The 19,405-nt window shown below is 43.5% G+C and overlaps 1 pseudogene; it reads left to right on the top strand.

Annotated features, from left to right (window-relative positions):
• Positions 1-11,909: 11,909 nt before the first annotated feature.
• Positions 11,910-17,139, top strand: LOC125518976 (annotated as a pseudogene).
• Positions 17,140-19,405: the final 2,266 nt, after the last annotated feature.

Raw genomic sequence — 19,405 nt, 5'->3', positions numbered from 1 at the left:
TTCCTACTCGTTTCACCAAGATCCATCTAGGAGTTCATCTAGCAACGAGTCATCGGATGCATCTACATACCTTTGTAGATCGCGCACGGAAGCGTTCAAAGAACGGTGATGATGTAGTCGAACACGACGTGATCCAAATCACCGATGACCAAGCGCCGAACGGACAGCACCTCCGCGTTCAACACACGTATGGGACGGGAGACGTCTCCTCCTTCTTGATCCAGCAAGGGGAAGGATAGGTTGATGAAGATCCAGCAGCACGACGGCGTGGTGGTGGATGCAGGGCGTCACAGTAGCAGGGCTTCGCCTATACTACGAGAGAGAGACGTAACGGGGAGAGAGGGAGGTGCCAAGGCTGAGGTATGAAGTCCCTCCCTCTCCTCAACTATATATAGGGGTGCCAAGGGGGGGGGCGCCGGCCCTAGTAGATGGATCTACTAGGGGGGGGGGCGGCCAAGGGGTGGGGGGCTTGCCCCCCAAGCAAGGGGGCGCCCCCTTTAGGGTTTCCCCCAACCCTAGCCGCATGGGCCCTTGGGGAGTTGGCGCCCCAGCCCACTTTGGGCTGGGTCCCTTCCCACTTCAGCCCATGGGGCCCTCCAGGATAGGTGGCCCCACCCGGTGGACCCCCGGGACCCTTCCGGTGGTCCCGGTACAATACCGGCGACCCCGAAACTTGTCCCGATGGCCGAAACAGCACTTCCTATATATAATTCTTTACCTCCGGACCATTCCGGAACTCCTCGTGACGTCCGGGATCTCATCCGGGACTCCGAACAATATTCGGGTTACTGCATATTCATATCTTCACAACCCTAGCGTCACCGAACCTTAAGTGTGTAGACCCTACGGGTTCGGGAGACAAGCAGACATGACCGAGACGACTCTCCGGTCAATAACCAACAGCGGGATCTGGATACCCATGTTGGCTCCCACATGCTCCACGATGATCTCATCGGATGAACCACGATGTCGAGGATTCAATCAACCCCGTATGCAATTCCCTTTGTCAATCGATATGTTACTTGCCCGAGATTCGATCGTCGGTATCCCAATACCTCGTTCAATCTCGTTACCGGCAAGTCACTTTACTCGCACCATAATGCATGATCCTGTGACCAGACACTTGGTCACTTTGAGCTCATTATGATGATGCATTACCGAGTGGGCCCAGTGATACCTCTCCGTCATACGGAGTGACAAATCCCAGTCTTGATCCATGTCAACCCAACAGACACTTTCAGAGATACCCGTAGTCTACCTTTATAGTCACCCAGTTACGTTGTGACGTTTGGTAGACCCAAAGCACTCCTACGGTATCCGGGAGTTACACGATCTCATGGTCTAAGGAAAAGATACTTTGACATTGGAAAACTCTAGCAAACGAACTATACGATCTTGTGCTATGTTTAGGATTGGGTCTTGTCCATCACATCATTCTCCTAATGATGTGATCTCGTTATCAATGACATCCAATGTCCATAGTCAGGAAACCATGACTATCTGTTGATCAACGAGCTAGTCAACTAGAGGCTTACTAGGGACATGTTGGTGTCTGTTATTCACACATGTATTACGATTTCCGGATAACACAATTATAGCATGAATAAAGACAATTATCATGAACAAGGAAATATAATAATAATACTTTTATTATTGCCTCTAGGGCATATTTCCAACTTGCGGTTGCTGTGACTCGTCGTGCCCGTGCTTCTACACGTCCTTGCCTCTAGTCACTTTAAAACTGTGGCTCTTTCACTTCTACCATTGATTCGCTGCTTGTATTTGATGTATCCTCATGTGATACACTTCACGTGTCTATGTGTCTGCGGTGTCACATGGCTGTCCCTCTTGAGAGTTTGCAACCGTGCCTCTCCAACAGAGTGTTCTTACCGATGCCTCTGCCTCCTCTCTTTTTTGCATCCAGATGATTTGTATGCAGAGGATTTGTATCTGTGCCTCGATAATGCCAATTCAAAAACCATGCTTGTGCATCGGAGAAGCTGCAATTCCATGTCTGTACGCAGAGGGTGTCTAGTCGTGGCTCGAGAATGTTAATTGTAAGGCTGTATTCTTGCCTTGCCAAGCCGAAGCACGTGCATGTAGAGGTTTCGTTCCGTGCCTTTGTTGCCTACATTCACGTGTTTACGACGAGTTGCTTCCTGTATCTCTACGTGCCTATGGTGATACCCGTGCCTGTGGAATAGACACGTATGTGCGTCGTGCGCCTGCATACCCGTTCCTGATAGACACGTATGTGCGTGTTGTGCTTGCATACCCGGGCCTCACCTGAAACCAGCCTTGACTATCGAGGGACAGATGTTGTGAATCTAGCTAGATGAGGCACGGATGAGTTTTGGCCTTCGGATCTAAGGCGTACGGCTGGCTGTTTGTTTTCTTCATTGGATTCTTCCGTTGGTGGTTTTTTTTCAAAGGAGGAATTGATGACCGATGTGCCGGCTGTTCGATGTGACTATTCGGTGTGTCAGTTATCGTAAAATAAAGTTAGAGGCTCCTCTATTTCTCCACGACATCAAATATTTGTGCACAGCCGTGACTTTACGAAGTGCATGGTTTTATGAGCTTCGGAAGCACAACTGTCTATTCGCTGTTCCTAGTTCACACGTTAATGCGCATTATAACTCAAAGGTCCCTCGCCAAGGTTAAATACTGGCCGTGTTTGTGAGGTTTTCACGTCGTATTCTAGCCACAGAACATCAGTCAGTTCCCAGCCTCTTCGCCACTCCCCAACCTTGTCGCAGGGTCTTAGGAATCTCCATTGGCACCTTGCTGCTCGTTGCCATGGATGACTTTTTGAACACCACCGAGTACCATTCTATAGTTGCCGATGGTAACACGAAGCTCGACATGTGGTACACCAACGAGCCTGGTAAGGTGGAGGAGATCATTCGCTTGTACGAGGATTGGTTGCGCGAGGAGAAGCACAAGTTTATTGGTCTCGGCATGGAGTTCACATGAAAGGATTTTTACGGGCGTAGAAAAGTCGCTGTCATGCATCTGGCTATGCGGAATCATGTTTTGCTCTATCACTTTTGCAGGGCCAGGACGGAGTGCCCTGCCTTGAAGGATTTCCTTGAGAATAGAGGTATAACTTTCTCTAGTGTGGGCGTCGGGAATATTAGAGATGCTCTTTTTCAAGATTTCATCAGAATTCCAGAAGGGTACCATATCGACATCCAAGAGAAGTTTCTGATCAAAGGCGGCAAAGAAAGGGACTCCATGGAGGACTTAGCAGGAGCCATCATTGACGAATCTTATTCGAAGCTGGAGTCATCTTTTCCAGAACTTCTTCGTCACTACTGGGATTGGAAGCCACTTAGATTTGATCACCTGAAATATGGAGCTACTGTAAGTGAAGATTTCATTTTCGTTAGTTTCTGCCTTTGTTGCTAGAACAATACTTGTTTTTTTGTATATTCATGTTTTAATTTGATTTTCCTTTAGGAAGGGTATGTGAGTTATGAGCTATACCGCCGGTTTCTGTCGATGAGGGACATCCTGCATCGTCGCTGTCTTCCTGATCTCAGATGACGAGGACATTTCTGAGGAGTAGTCCAGGTGGAAGTGCTTGCATGATGGATTGTGTGATGAATTGGTTATTTGGTAGTTATTGTATGGGGTAGTATTACATAGACTGATGAATTTGTAATTGTGGTTGTTTTATTTTGAACCAGATGGAGTTGACTAGTTTGGAAATTTAAGTTTATTTTCGTTCCATTTTGTTTTCCTTGATTGGGTGCCTTCAAGAATATTTTCCTCTATGATTTGTTGCTATGAGTTGGTATAAGATGAGATGTATTAAGAGGAGCACTCAGATGTGCACTCTCGCGATTCTAGGCAGCGCACAGTCGTTTGTTCAGGGAGGCATTGTTTTTGTTTCAGGCAAGGCACGCTCTGGTCTTATTAGTTTGCTAGCTTCTTCACTGACAGGTAGGGGCTTTACTTTTCCTTTGTGTTTGTACTGTGTTCGGCACAGTTGTTTTTATATTGAATATATGGTTGCGGTTGTGTGTTTGAAATGGTTTTATGCAGAGCTTGAGTGTGTTTAAGATTCTTCAGATTTTCTCACTTTGCTGTCTGTTTCAATATATGTTGTCTGTTTCAGTATATGTTCCCTGTTTTAGGCACGGTAATCCAGTGTGATACTTCCTGTGGGAGTATTGTGTTATCGACAGTTGCATTTTTGTCTTTCTATTACTGTGGTGGTACTTTGATTTTGAAAGGCATGGCCGTGAAGGCATTGGATGCATTGTCGTATGTTTGGTAGAGGCGTTATCTTTCCTTTCGGTATTAAATTCGGAGAGGCACTGCATTATGTTAGTATGAGTCACTGTCATGGTTGTATGTTCTGTAATATTTCCTAGTTATTCTGTTAGTGAAGTCACGGCTGTTGAGTTAGTGGAGGCATGTGCTATGTTATGTTGAGTCAGAGTTCTGTCTGTTGTTCGCAAATGCTTTATCTTACACGTTCGCTCGGAGAGGCACGTCTACGATGTTACTCAAAGGCATGGTCGTGCCTTTCTTTTGAAACGTTTGCTTTCACTTATTTGCTGAGAGAGACTCGTCGTTGAAACTTGTGAGGTCACAGACCTTTTACAGTTGAAGTCACGGTCGTTCTTCTATTTTGGTATTTTTTCAGTTTAGTCGTCTATCACAGAGGATGGTTCTTATTTCGTTAACTTGAGTCACGGTCGTGTTTCCATGACTCATTTGGCTTGGGGAGGGACCGGTGTTAAGCTGTAGAGAGGGGACGGTCTTGTGTTAACTGGTGGCGCACTTGTGTGTGTCAGCTTAGTTGTCCGTGGTTAGAGAGGCACGTTCTACGTGGATAAGAGGCACGACAGTGCCTCTGTGATCCGGATTACTGGAGGTGAGTCATTTAACTCCTTCGTCAGATGCTTACGTATTGATAGTGTTTTTCCTCTATGTTTCAATTGTTTCTTTTATTATGTCTTATTGAAGTGAGTGGTGTTCTAGTGCAAGGAAGTGATGTGTTGAATATCATGTTTAGAACTTTTGGACAAAAATACGATTCTTATTTGTAAATGTTTGCTGTTCAGGAATTTAAGACTTGACCATTTGAACGCACAGCTGTGTTTAACGGTATCCATAGCAGATATCTTGGACGGACACAAAAATAGGTGAAACATTGTTGTGATTACATATGAGTCGATATGGCTGGCTGAAACAATGTTCGGATGGCTCCAGCTAAATTAAGGCTAATTTAAGCAGTAGTCATCTTCTTCCAACTCTTCTTCTTTCGCGCCGGATATTGTACTTGTCGAGGAGGATGCTCAGTGCCTCAAATACATGGCCTGTGTTGTGGTTGGATGTTATCATTTTGTAAGTTAGTTGTTCTCTCATCGGTTTCACATGGATCTGCAAACAAATAACCGTGCAAATTAATAAAATTTATTGCAAAACTTAATGTTCAGCTGGCTTGGATGAACGTATGTTGATGTGTTGTCAATGAGAGTGAACTTACATTATTGATAAAAAATGAATTATTATTCATATTAATGAGCAGCATCAAATGCATGGTGTAAATAGCACTGTCATCCCTGAAAATTGAGAGCATTAATGTCTGTGATTAGAAGGTGAACAGTAGTTATGGGATGTGTAGTGGAACAAAAAGATGCATGGTTTAAATGAGGTAGAGCTACAGATAAAAGAAACTTACTCTCTGTCTGAGTTACATACACTCTGCACAGGTTTGACATGAAAGGAGGCCATGGTGTGAGGATAGTTGTTGTAAGCAGAATGGTAAGCTCTCTTGAAGTTTTCGATGACAATGTCCGAGTGTTCCTTTATACTGTCGCAATTGATATAAGGGCATAGAATTTCGAAGCGACGCATTGCAAGATTCACGATGATGAGGTAGATAAAATGTGGATCCTTTCTCACAGGTATTAAGACCTAAAACAATTGACAGGGAATAATATCATTGTAACAAGAAAAACTTGTAGAATCAAAGACGAACACTGGGCAGATAGAGTGAGTAGGGTGAACTCACGATGTTACATTTGTTGGGCAGTCTGTACCCAATAGTTTTTCCACAATCTGTTCCTTGAGTAGTTCTGTGCTTGCTCCTAGAACTTTAAATTTATCCTGCAGAAAATTGTAGCTATGTCACTCAGTGTGGTAGTAGTAGTAACTGTGGTTTGTTATTATTATTTATGAGAAGCAAGAACTTACAGAAGCGTCCATGTACATTATATGCTTGTGCACAAATGCTGGCGTTGCGTAGAATTGTTCTTTCATCAGCAACGCTGAGTAAGCATCGACCATGAATGAGTGGATATATCCGTATACCTTCATTGACAAACCTAAAGTTCGATGATCGGCCCAACGTCGATCGACGGAGAATATCCTCTTGCTGTAAAAAAACAAATGAATTTTAAATCGTAAGATTTTCTTTTTAAAGATAAGATGAAACGATTAGCATTATTAAACGAAGGGACCAAAACTTTACTGTAACAGGAACAATGAGTTCATTACCTTTCATTTTTCTTGACACCTGGCGTATTGTCGATGATTGTTTCATACACTTCTTTCTCCTCGTTTGTGGAATCTCTTATTTCCAAAAGTTGGCAGTGATCTTGATGGTCATTCCCTTGGTCAGTGAATCAAGTCTGTTCTAGCTCAGAATGATGTTGGTGAGGCTGGAAGACATGACCACCGGAGTTCAATTGACCATTACTAATTTGGAGACGACCCTCATTATAATTGTTGTTTCTTTGGAACATTAGGCGTTGTGGTTGGTGCTGCATGCGCAGTTCTAATGTTCTGACTGTTGGACTACCGGTTGAGCTTGAAGGAATATCTATTGGAAAATGCCGGAGAGGATGGAGGAATACTGCATGCTGTTGAACTGTTGTTGCAAGGCACTGTAAGTTTGCCCATTAGACCCGCCTCTGTGTGGTTGCTGATTGTTCTGCTCTTGAGGTTGGTGTTGTTGGCACCGTGTAGTGCTGTTATTCTGAGCATCATTTTGTTGGGGGTAGTGGGCATCACGGACATTGGTTTGTTGCTGGTACTGCTTGTGACTTTGGTTGCTCCACGCATATGGTGAGCGCTGACTTTTGTTTGAACCGTCGTTATTCTGAGCACCAGGATGTCGGTAGAAGTGGTTTTTGATACTAGGAGCTGGTTGGTTGCAGTGTTGGGACAAGGGAGTTGCTGGTAAACTTTGGGACAAGACAGTTTGAGTTAAACCTGTAGAGTATGACGTATCAAAGGCCTGTGTGGGGTGGCTACCGCCTGACATTGATCCTGATCTACTGGGTATAGGTGGCTTTGGATAGTTAGAAAGGGAAGATCTAGCTGACGAGCTTGAATTATTGGCCAAGTGTGAGACAGTATCAGGTTGGCATTGTTGTGATGCTACTTGGTTATGAAAGGGTTGTTTCTTTTTTTGTTCAATGACTCTGTCAAGTTGTTCATAGATAGATGGGTCAGACCATATTTGATCATCATCAATGAATCCACAATTAAGGAGGCTTCTATGGTTGTCAGCTTGTAGAGACTGGTTGTTTGCAGTTTCTGTTGAATTATGTGGAGGCTCCAGTATCCTAACTCTTTTCATAGGAGGCGCTGTACTCTTGTTACCTGGATCTTCTGACTGCTTTAAGGACCTCTTGTGAGGTGCCATTTGTGGTTCCGGTTCTGGCGGATGTGCGCTTGTGGTAATAGGGACACGGTCTGTGGGATCAATAGGTGGTTGCTTCGTACACTGTTCATGTTCTTCTGCAATGTTATTGTCTTATGCATTGACAGATGGTGCAACAACCAGTGGAGCATCACTATTGGATGGAATTGCTTTTCCCGTGTCCAGTACTGAGCCAGAACCGCTGGCAGAATCACTGGGGACTTCTACTATAGGAGGAAGGGAGGAAGTAGCTCTTGTGCGTTCTGTTTCAGCAATGTTCTTCTCGTCACTCAAAGTTGAAACAAGATGGACCTTATCTTCCTGTAGCGAAGAAGAACGTTGTCCAGTGACATTGTTTGATTTTTGTGCAGGCTGGGATACAGTGAGGCTTTTTGTGTTGGTTGAAGAGTTGTTGTGAGCGCTATCAGAACCGCTGGACCGTGCAGTAGTTGGTGATGTTTTCCCAACGTGATAAGAAGGTGCTCCAAGTGTATCTGCTAGGATTGGATCATTCAGTAATTGTTTGTCAACCGCAGAGTGCGAGGCTGATGTTTTTGTTGCAGTAGGTTTTGCTGTTTCCTCCAAGAGTTTTTCCAGAGCGCAGTCGACCTACCTTATGAAGCATGGTTGATCTCCCGTCGTAGGGAAGCAGTGTTACAATTAACACAAAGGCACAACTGACGTACTATAGGAAGCACTTCTTTGTTTAACACAAAGGCACATGACCGTACTATAGGAAGCACTTGTAGTTTTAACACAAAAAGCACGGATGACGTACTATAGGGAGCACTTCTATATTTAATACAAAGGCACAGTTAACGTTCTATAGGAAGTACCTGTATTTTTAACAGAAAAGCACAGGTAACGTACTATAGGGAGCACTTCTATATTTGACGCAAAGGCACAACTAACGTATTATAGGAAGCACTTCTAGTTTTAACACAAAATTACAGCTAACGTACTATAGGAAGCACTGTTAGTTTTAACGCAAAAGCACGGGTAACGTATTATATGAAAGCACTTCTTGTTTTAACACAAAAGCACAGCTAACATACTATACGAAGCACTGTTAGTTTTAACGCAAAGGCACGGCTAACGTATTATAGGAAGAACTTCTAGTTTTAACACCAAAACACAGCTAACGTATTATAGGAGGCACTTGTATATCTAACACCAATGCGCAGTTAATGTAGTATAGGAAGCACTTTTATATTTAACACAAAAGCATGGCTAACGTATTATAGGAAGCAGTTCTGGTTTTAACACAAAGGCACAGATAACGTCCTATGGGAAGCACTTCTGGTTTTAACACAAAGGCACAAATAACGTCCTATAGGAAGCACTTTTATATTTAACACAAAAGCACAGCTAACATAGTATAACACTTCTATATTTAACACAAAAGTGCAGCTAACGTCCTATAGGAAGCACTTCTGGTTTTAACACAAATGCGCAGTTAACGTAGTATAGGAAGCACTTTTATATTTAACACAAAAGCACAACTAACGTACTATAGGAAGCACTTCTGTTTTTAACACAAAAGCACAGCTAACGTCCTATGGGAAGCACTTATGGTTTTAACAAAAAAGCACAGCTAACGTATTATAGGAAGCACTTCTATATTTAACACAAAAGTATGGCTAACGTCCTATAGGAAGCACTTCTGGTTTTAACATAAAGGCACAACTAAGGTACTATAGGAAGCACTTTTATATTTAACACAAAAGCACAACTAACGTACTATAGGAAGCACTTCTGTTTTTAACACGGAAGCACAGCTAACGTCCTATAGGAAGCACTTCTGGTTTTAACACAAAAGCACAGCTAACGTAGTATAGGAAACTGTCTGGATGAACACAATAGGACATGTATCTGTTTCACAAAAACTTAGGGAACATCATTTCAAACATAAAATCATGTGCAGAAGCTGGAAATCACTTACGAAAAAAAGTTTTTCTTGAGGCACAAATTCTTCTATGTATGCTTCTAGTCTGGGACTCATTTGAAAAAATGGCGCCTGAAAGCCAGGCGGTGGTTGGAAAGGTGTGCGCCTAATGTCTTTCAGCTGTCATGTGGAAGAAAAAAATTACAGTCAAGTCAAGTTAATATATGGCAGCTAAGTCATTATGTTGAGTCGAAAAGTTCGCCAAAGGAAAATGATGAAAAGTTAACTCACCATGTGTTTCCCAAAAATTCTGTCCTCCGTTGACAGGCTGTCTATGTTAGCATAATTCTTAATGGCCTCTGTGTCCCACATTACAAGTCTTGCAGGAGTGTTAGGTTCCAGGTCCATAATCTTCGTATCCAGGTACTCAAAATACGTTATCTGCAAGTGAGGAAGAGGTAAAATTTAATCATGTTCTTGTAGCTGCTTGTGGGTATAAAGAAGTGTTCAAGTTAGTGAACAAACCACTGGTATCAGGAGGCAGCCACACAGGGCGCCTGCGAATCCTTTGTCCTTGAAGGTCTGGAGTGATGTCACCAATTTCTCTGTGACAACATTGGACCAATCATATGATGATATGTTACTTGCTGGTCCTTCTAGAGCGGCTAAATAGTCGGGGCTAACGCAATCATATGTCGTTGGGCATAGAAATACTGCTGTTGCAAACATCACGAAAACCCGTTGAAACACTTCTCCTGTCAGCTCTGGGGTTATGAGATCAGTTACCTCTCTGATGTTTGGAGCATGCCCAGCACACCGAGTTTCAGACTTAACCTGACATCTGAAAGCTTCTGAGCATTTTCTAGGGATAATGTGCCCGCCCGGTGGAATTCCTAAGATCCGGTGCACGGTGTACGAGTTGATAAGGAATCTGTATCCACTAGGCAGCATGAAACACCTGGAAGGGCAATCAAAATAGCGGACAAGCCAGCGAACGAAACACCTTGGAAGCTCGCGACAGCATAGATCTAGTAGGTACCCAAAACCTATATCTCTGACTAGCTGTTTTTGTGGTTCTGTTAGCTTTTCACAAACATAAATGAATTTCTGGAAGCTAAGTTTTGTGCTGAATTCTTCTTCGTATTCACCCATTGCAGCAGCTCTGCAGACAGAGATAAGAAATGACCTTTAGCAAATTTATTGTTGAACCACATGCTTTTTCTGGCAGAAGCTTAGATATAAACGCTGACTCGGCAAAATAGAGATAAATATTTAAGCCATGATTAAAAATGTAGCTAGAATGAGAGGCACTGATTTGCAAAGAAATTTCAACGACACACTCGAGATGCATGATAAAAAACACCTACTTCGAGACAGCAAGCTGCTTCTTTGTCCTGTACTCCTCAACAAGCTTTTTGTGCGCTGCATGTTTTAACTCGATCCTTAGTCTCTCTGTCTCTAGTTGGTCATGAACCATGAAATCTTGGGTGACAATCTCCGTGCCATCGACAGGCTGAGACTGAGTCTCGGACAGCTGTGGGGTGGAATCCATCTCATCGAACTCTACATAAGAGGTCATGAGACGTCATCGTTATCAGGTCAGCTATGTAAGACAGTTGTTAGCAGTCCATGTGAGACTATCATCAACAGGCTGGTTAGCTAAGACGGGTTCTAACTCTGAGTTAGTAACTGCTTTGCAAAAACGGACGTAAATCCTTTGGATCTCTGCTATAGATTGCGGATCTATACAAATAATTTGACCTGTCTTTAGTTGGTTAGCTAAGACGAGTGCTTAAGTTTTGCATGGCTGGAGATATAACTCAAGTTAGCAAAACCACAGGCAAGCATGCAGTTTGCATGGTTAAAGTGAGGTTAGCTGAGTCCTAATTTTAAATCCGTAACCCCTCTGCTGTTAAGACGGTGCAACAGTTTGAGCACGGACCAGCTGGAGATAATTGGATGCGGAACCGATATTCAAATCGCGCCCCACCTGCTGTGTTGAGCATATGTGGTGTGTACGCAGCCCGCGTAATTGCTAGCACCAGTAATTTTTTTGTTCAAACGTTGAATCGGTGGCATAATCATGGTGAGAATGCAATGGATTACCTGAATAGGAGATCCACGGCGAGTGAGATGAAGGAGACCGATAATTTTTTCAGTGATGAGCGAACTCTGTGGAGGGATCAGGATTGGCTTTCCTTTGGAGAGCTCGCCTGTCGCCACCGATGCTAGATGGAGAGAGATCTGGAACTCATCTACGGACGACCCCACAAGTTAGTCAAATACTTGGAGGAACTATTTGAGAGCCCACATGTCAGTATGAGCTTGAAGTCCACCTACCACATTTTCACACCTCAGATGGAGGTACTCCTCGTAGGACTCATATAAGGCCGACCCCACAAGTTAGTGACAGACTTAGAGGAATTAGTAACTGAGAGCCCACTTGTCAGTGTCATGGACGGTCAAGTGAAGCCGACCTACCACATCTCGTCACGCCCAAAAAACATGCCCATCTCTCATGCGTCGCAAAACTCACCCCACCTATCAGGTTATTCTTGTCTTGCACGCAAAAAACGAAGTAGCCTCTCTCTTTCTTTCTTTCTCTCTCTCTCCCTCTCTCTTTCTCCTTTCTCTCTCTCTGAGATTCAAAATCATTGAAGGGGATCGCCGACAAACTGCAGGGAAGTAGATCCCTCCACAATTTAGAAAGGTGTGACTTCCGAACAATCAGCGCATAAGATTCGGCAATCAAAGGTTAGTAAAAAATTTATCAACGCACCTTTTGCGTGGCGATTCCTGATACACGAGATTCAATTCGTTGATGAATTTGTTGTGGTCGGGATTCATAGAATAAAACTGTTTAGTTTTACACTGTAGCTTTGATTTGAATTTGTTTTTTGTTTTGTATCCTCTCGTCCTTGTAATACGAGGTTGTTACTTTTGTTAGGTTTCATTGTTATCTTTGTGTTAAGTGTTGCACAAGAAAATTAGCATGAGAGGATCTCACTTTGGTTGAGGTTGTAGTTTAATGAAAAATTAATATATGTATATATTTATATTTGTTAATTACATAGAACTAAAAATATATCTCTGTTGATAACGACTTCGAAAAGTTTTAACACTGATACTGCAGGTTTATAACCTTTATATTTTTTACGTCTCCTTTTCGGGGCAGATGTTCAGGAGTGCGTCATCTGGTTAGGACAACAGGGATGGTCGGTCTTTGAACGACATTGGCAAGGATTATGGGAGGCAGGTAATAGTAAGGCAGTTGAACATTAGTGTTTGGTCTTTTATTCCTGGGACGTTTGCTGTCAAGGTGTCACCATTGAGAACACCAAATAGTAGATCATTAACAACAAGAAAAATGATTTATATATCCTGGATGAATGCTATAATATCTGTTTATCATGTGCATCTACTTTGCAGTTGAGTATCGAGAGGTGGAAGAATTTTTTTTACTACAAAACGAGAAGAAGATCAAGGATGCAGATGCTGTCAAACACGCACATGCCATGCGGGCTGGAATAATTGGAGTCAAGAGTGAGATACAAGTTCTTGGCAAACGCCCCAACCAGGAGCATGGTGTGCAACAAACACCTGCCAAGAGGAGCATTCTAAGCAGAAGAGACTCCTCTAAGCAGATTGTCCAGGTAACGACGAAAAGTTCAAACGCTGGTTTTAACGTATGTGGAAGTTTTAGTTGCATGTGCTTCTAATTATTTTTTGGTTTGAAGACGCAGATGCCCACAAAGGCGCAGAGCGGGCGTTGTGACGGCGCAGCGTTTGTAGACGGTCATAATGAAGAGGTGTAGGGTAACAAAATTTCCTTCGATGCAAGCAGAAGGATCATTGGCAACAAAAGCATTGGTGTTCAAGGATTCGGCACGGTTTGCACAAGCAAGAAGAGCCTAACGACAAAATCAAACATAGGAGCAATAAGCTCTACCATACAGCAGAATCAGAAAGCAATATAGGTGACAACATATACGAACGTGCAACAACATTTAAAGCAAATTTATATTTTTTGTGAGTAATTTTTTCTTTGTTTTCGTCTGGTATATTTAAATTGCAGTATCTTCCACACGCAGGTGTACGAGGAAGGAAGCAAGTATCGCGGTAGTCCATGAATTGATGAAAACATAAGGCAAGGTCCTTTGAAAGCATCACCTGTGGCATTCAACATGAGGGGTCCTTCCAAAGGATCTCTGATGGCATTCAAAATCGTCAGCGAAATCACCAATGCACGGAGGTTGTCGCCAAAATTTGATGGACAAGAGAGGCATGGGAAAACAAAGGTGACGTCGGAACTATGCTTTTTCAATTCAACACACAAACAGTTTTATGGGAGAACAGGGTAATATGGAAAACAGGAGGACGACTGTCTGTCTTGTACTGTTGTATGTGCACTTGTTATTTTATATAGGTTGTTGTTGTGCGTCTCCAGTTGTATGGTGTAAACAGAAGCACATCTATGCCTCTTTGTGCAGATGTGTGTGTAGCATGGTCACATTCGTGATGTGAACAGTGCCTCTGGTGTACTGCTTATACTCGGTGAAGAGGCACGGGTCTGGTTTTGGTATACCAGATGAGCCCTGATGAGTCATATAAATCTTTTGTTTAGAAATTAAAATAATGCATATGCTGCTCTGGATATCTAATTCTGTTTCTTGCCATGTGTTCAGGATTTGGCGGAGGGGATAATAGATGAGGGGAAGAAATGTCATAGTTCTCCATCCATTTCGAAGGAAACGCAACGTTCACAGCAGCAAGTAGTGTACAACGCCAGTACGGATTGCATGGTAGAAGCAGCACAGTCCCTTGGTTGCTCGAGTGCTGGAGAAACAGGGAGCAGCATTGCACAATCCAACATTTGAGAGGCAGACTCATTTATGGATTTGGCCGTGGCATGCAGAAACGATTCTGCTGCGCGTGACAATCAACAGAGCAGCAGCTCCACTGTAAGTGGACCTGTGGCTGGTGATGAGACTGATGTCGTCAGAAGTGAATGCGATCAGACGAACGAAGACACGGTAGACAGAATCATCATGGCGCCACCGACCATTGTAGATAAAGAAATGGATGACATGTTTAAAGATTTCATATACCCAACGATTTAGGAGGTCACCGAAGCGGTCGAACCAGAAGGTGGTATGGTATTCGGATCATTGGATGAGTGCTTTTTCTTTTTCTGCAGATATGCTAGAAAGGTTGGGTTTGCTGCCAAGCGATCAACGAGCAGAAGATCGACATATGATCAGCAACTTGACAAGCAGGTTTTTCAGTGCACCAAGGAAGGGCAGAATAAAACAACTGAGAGACATGTTAAGGAGAGAAGGAGCAACTGCTTGATCCGGACAAGCTGCCAAGTCCAAATAACAGCGAAGAGGGATACAGATAGGAGGAAATGGTATATGAAGAACGTGCGTCTAGAGCACAACCACGAGCTTCACCCATCTGATTGGATGCTGAAGTTCATGAGATGCTATAAGAAGATGACACCTCAGGAGAAATTCTTTATACAAGTGATGCAGAAGGCGAGGTTAGAACCAAGGAAGGTTATGCAGATTTTTGCTGCCATGGGGAAATCGAGGCGAGAAATTATGTTCGACACGATTGACATAAGCAACATTGCATGCCGGGACAGGGCGGGAGAGCGCGTCACTGATATCGCAGACACCATGAAACTGTTTGCTGATATGCAGAGGCAGAGGCCGGGATTCCACCATGTGGAAGAGAAAGAGAACAATGTAGTGCGCAGCCTCTTCTGGACAGACTCCTTGTGTAAGATGAATTATGATCTATATGGAGATTTCGTGTCTTTTGACACCACATTCTCTACGAATATATATGGCTTGCCATTTGCACCAATTATAGGTGTCGACAACCACGAGTCGACCGTCCTATTTGGAGTAGGCCTTTTGAAGGATGAGAAAATAGGGTCATTCAAGTGGATCCTAAGCACGTTTGTCGAGGCAATGGGAGGTAAAGAGCCGAAATACATAATTACAGACCAGGACCAGGCGATGAAGACTGCAATAAAGGAAGCTCTTCCGAGGACGAGGCACAGGTTCTGCTGGTGGCATATTAGGAAGAACCCGAAGGAAAATAATGCAGCAGTGTTTGCGCAACACCCAGGGATGTCTGATGATATATTTTGAATCGTCAAAAACTCACTAGATCAAGACGAGTTTGAGCGTGCCTGGAAAGCAGCAATTTCTCTGCACAAGGCGAAAGGCAACAAACATCTGAACACGCTATGGGAACTCCAAAATTTTTGGGTGCCGGCCTACTTCAAGGACTGTTTCTATCCTTTCTCGTCAACAACCACTCGAAGTGAGAGCACGAATTCGATGTGGAAGAATTACGTCGACCACAAGGACACTATAAAAAGGTTTGTTGATGCGTATCACATGATTCAGCAAAATTGCCTCGCCACGCTTGACAAGAAAAGATACCGAACAGAAGAGAAGGCGCCATCACTAGAGACGGGTTTTCCGATTGAAAGACAAGCAAGTCAAGTATACACGAATGAAATTTTCAGGAAATTCCAGCTGGAGCTACGGAACCGGACTTACTTCAAGTGCTCTGATCTGGCAAAGGGAAGGCAGTATTGTAAAAAAAAGATTATTGATCTTGGAGATAAAGTGTGGAGACCTTATCCCGGTGAGGAATTTGACAGGTCTGAGTTCAGGGTAGATGTGGATGAGCAAAAAGAAATATACAGTTGCAGCTGCAAGAAAATGAGTAGGGATGGCATTCAGTGCTGCCATGTGCTTAAGGTGATGGACCAAACAGGCATGATCGATCAACTTCGAAAATCCTTTGTCATCCCCAGATGGACCAGGAATCTATCAGAGAGTGTGAAAGTTCTGTCTACAAGTCAAGGTGATAGCATGACCATACAAGACGATGAAACTATGAGATTCGGCCTTGCTTACGCTGAGTTGTCGGATATCTGTTCAAATGCATGCAGAAAAGTGAAGGCATACCGTGTGCTGCGTGAGTGTACGGTAGATAAGAAAATAAAAGTCATGGCGGCACTTGCCGAGAAACCAGACACAGGCATTCTTGTTGAAACTCTCAAGAACCCTCCCATGAGTGGCTCAAAGGGTACGAAAAAAGGAGATCGAATCAAACTGGTTCTGAGAAGAAAGGAAAATGCTACAAAGCCACAACCAAGTGCGGCCGTTGTCGAGAAAAGGGTCACAGCAAAACAAACTATCCGGATAACCCAGAAGTGCAGAAGAGGATGAGGATTGAAGAGGAAAAGAGGAAATCGCAGCAGGAGAAGAGGGCAAGGTCAATGAAATGGCCGACAACACCATCGAGGACATCAAATGGCTCAGGACAATGCACTCCAAGCCCAGGAGGAAGACGTCAGACGCCAGCAATTCCAACGACCCCACTGACAACAGGGAGCATTTTCCAAAGTCTTGCATCTACGCCAGAATCAAACATCAAGCAAGACAGGCACACAGAATGCGTGCAGGGAATCCCGGGACAAGGCACGGAATCTGCGCAGTCCATTTTCAGAAACGAAAGGTCTGAGTGGAGACTTTTTGGTACCGGAGAAAAGTATGAATAGAAAAATTAAAAGGTAATTGTAGCGACTAGACCTCAAACGGTCCAATCTCTGTGCTCCGGTGTCATCCTTGGATCAGTAATGCTGACACCACACAGTACTTGAAGGATTTATAACAGAGTAGCAATCACACACTTATTACATCGAGTGTCTCAAAAGAGAACTTATTACAATAAATATGGCTTAAGGCCATCTAATATCGATAACAGCGGAAGGCTTGGAAGATAAGTGAGTCCATCAACTCCAACGGCATCACTGAGTATAGAACCACGACCTAAAACTCCTTAATCGTCTTCTGAAAAGTCTGCAACATTAACGTTGCAGCCCGAAAACGGGTCAGCACATGGAATATGCTGGCAATGTAACACATAGAGACTAATGGAATGAAACAGCTATTCTATATGCATATTTGGCTGGTGGAAAGCTCTATGGTTACAGTTTTGCGAAAAGCCAATTTTTCCCTACTGCAAAGGAATAAATTTATTTAACTATCATGGTGGTTGTTAAACATTGAGAATGGTTGACAGCATTCTCAATCCCAATTAAACATCATTAAACAAACCCATCAAACTTAATTTTATAGTAACATGCTAAGATTCACATGATAATCCAAGTACTAGATACTCAAGATGTCCATAACCAGGGACACGGCTAACAATGATTAGTTTATACACACTGCAGAGGTTTGCACACTTTTCCCCACAAGACTCGATCTCCTCCGTTGGATATCTCACACTGCATGGTGTTTGAGAAACGGATGACCGAGACATAGTCTTTCAGAAGTGCTAGCACCTTACGATCGGGTAGACCGTACCACCTACATCCCCTACATCTGCTAGTCTACCACTGTAAGAGTTCGCACGACTTAGTCAACTATGCTAGAGCCCATAATAGCTTGTGGCTGCACACGGAAGTTTCTAGCATGAATAATCTCATGATCCGTTTGAGCCTGGGTGGCGGTCCAAAAGAAAACAGGCAATCCTGGAATACCCAGGTACCTCAATCCACCCAGATGTGTGTTTAAGTTGCCACCTTAGATAAACCATTAATTAACAATACTCACATCTGTCATGGATATCACTCACCCAATCCGCGTCTACTAGCATAGCATAGCAATGGTAAGCAAACGTAGAAGTAACTCCCAAAGGTTTGATAATAAACATGTAATAGGTACTACCTCAACTACTTCCCATCCCACAATTTAATTAGACCCTAATCATGCAATGTGTAAGGATTGATCTAATGCAATAAAACTGGGTAGTAGGAGGTATGATCAAAGTGTTACTTGCCTTGCTGATGATCCGCGAAACCTAGAGATTCGAAGTAACAGGCGGCGCACTCCGGGTATTCTATCGCAGACAAACAAACAAGCATACAATAAGTACTCATCTAATGCATAGGTAAAAGTCAAATAAGAGAACTAACTAGAAAGTTCAACTTAAGAACTCCAGTTTGCAAAAAGAATCAAATCGAACGAAGCAAAGAAAGTCAAACGGCGAAAGAAAACAACTTTGTTCTACTACTCTGGATCTAAGGCAATTTTTACAGTGGCAAAAACTTGTTTAAGTTGGTTAAACGGATAGAGGGTTTCGAGACGAAACTCCAGGCGCTTGAATCGCCTGATTCCGATAAACGAGCGAAAAGTTATACTAAAACGAAAATCGGATGAGAAATCGCGATCAGAAAATAATCGCGGAAAATCTGAGAAAAAGAAAAACGATGAACGGATTAACGAACGAACGTTCGTTAACCGGATCTAAAAAACGAAAACTAAAAAAAACCGACGAAAACCGATGGAAAACCGATTGTTTTTTTTTAAAAACCGGCGGCGCGGGTTACGAGGCGAACCTCGGGCGGCGGGTCGGCGAGGCGGCGGGACGGCGGCTCCGGCGACGGCAGGCAGTGGTGCGGCGGCGGAGTGCGGGGCTGGCGGCGGCGGCGGCAGGCGGGCGGCGCGCTAGGGTTCGGGGCGCGGGGCTGGGCTGGCTTCGGCTGGGCTCCCCTCGGCTTATAAAGCCTACGCGGGCCGGAGTCCCGGTCGGACACGGCCCGTAGGTTGGTGCGATTTTTTTAAATAATTACGCGCAGAAGAAAAATAAAAAGAAATACTAAACGGACTCCAAAAATCCCGAAATAAATTTCCCCGACTTCTAAAATCAAGCCGGACAAAGTGAACATTTATTTGGGGCCTAAATGCAATTTTGAAAAATGCGTATTTTTCCTAAATTCAAATAAAATATCGAAAAACTCCAAAATAAAATCTTATTTG

Source organism: Triticum urartu, chromosome 7, assembly GCF_003073215.2.
Source record: "Triticum urartu cultivar G1812 chromosome 7, Tu2.1, whole genome shotgun sequence".
NCBI lineage: Eukaryota > Viridiplantae > Streptophyta > Magnoliopsida > Poales > Poaceae > Triticum > Triticum urartu.
This window is presented reverse-complemented; position numbering and strand designations above follow the sequence as displayed.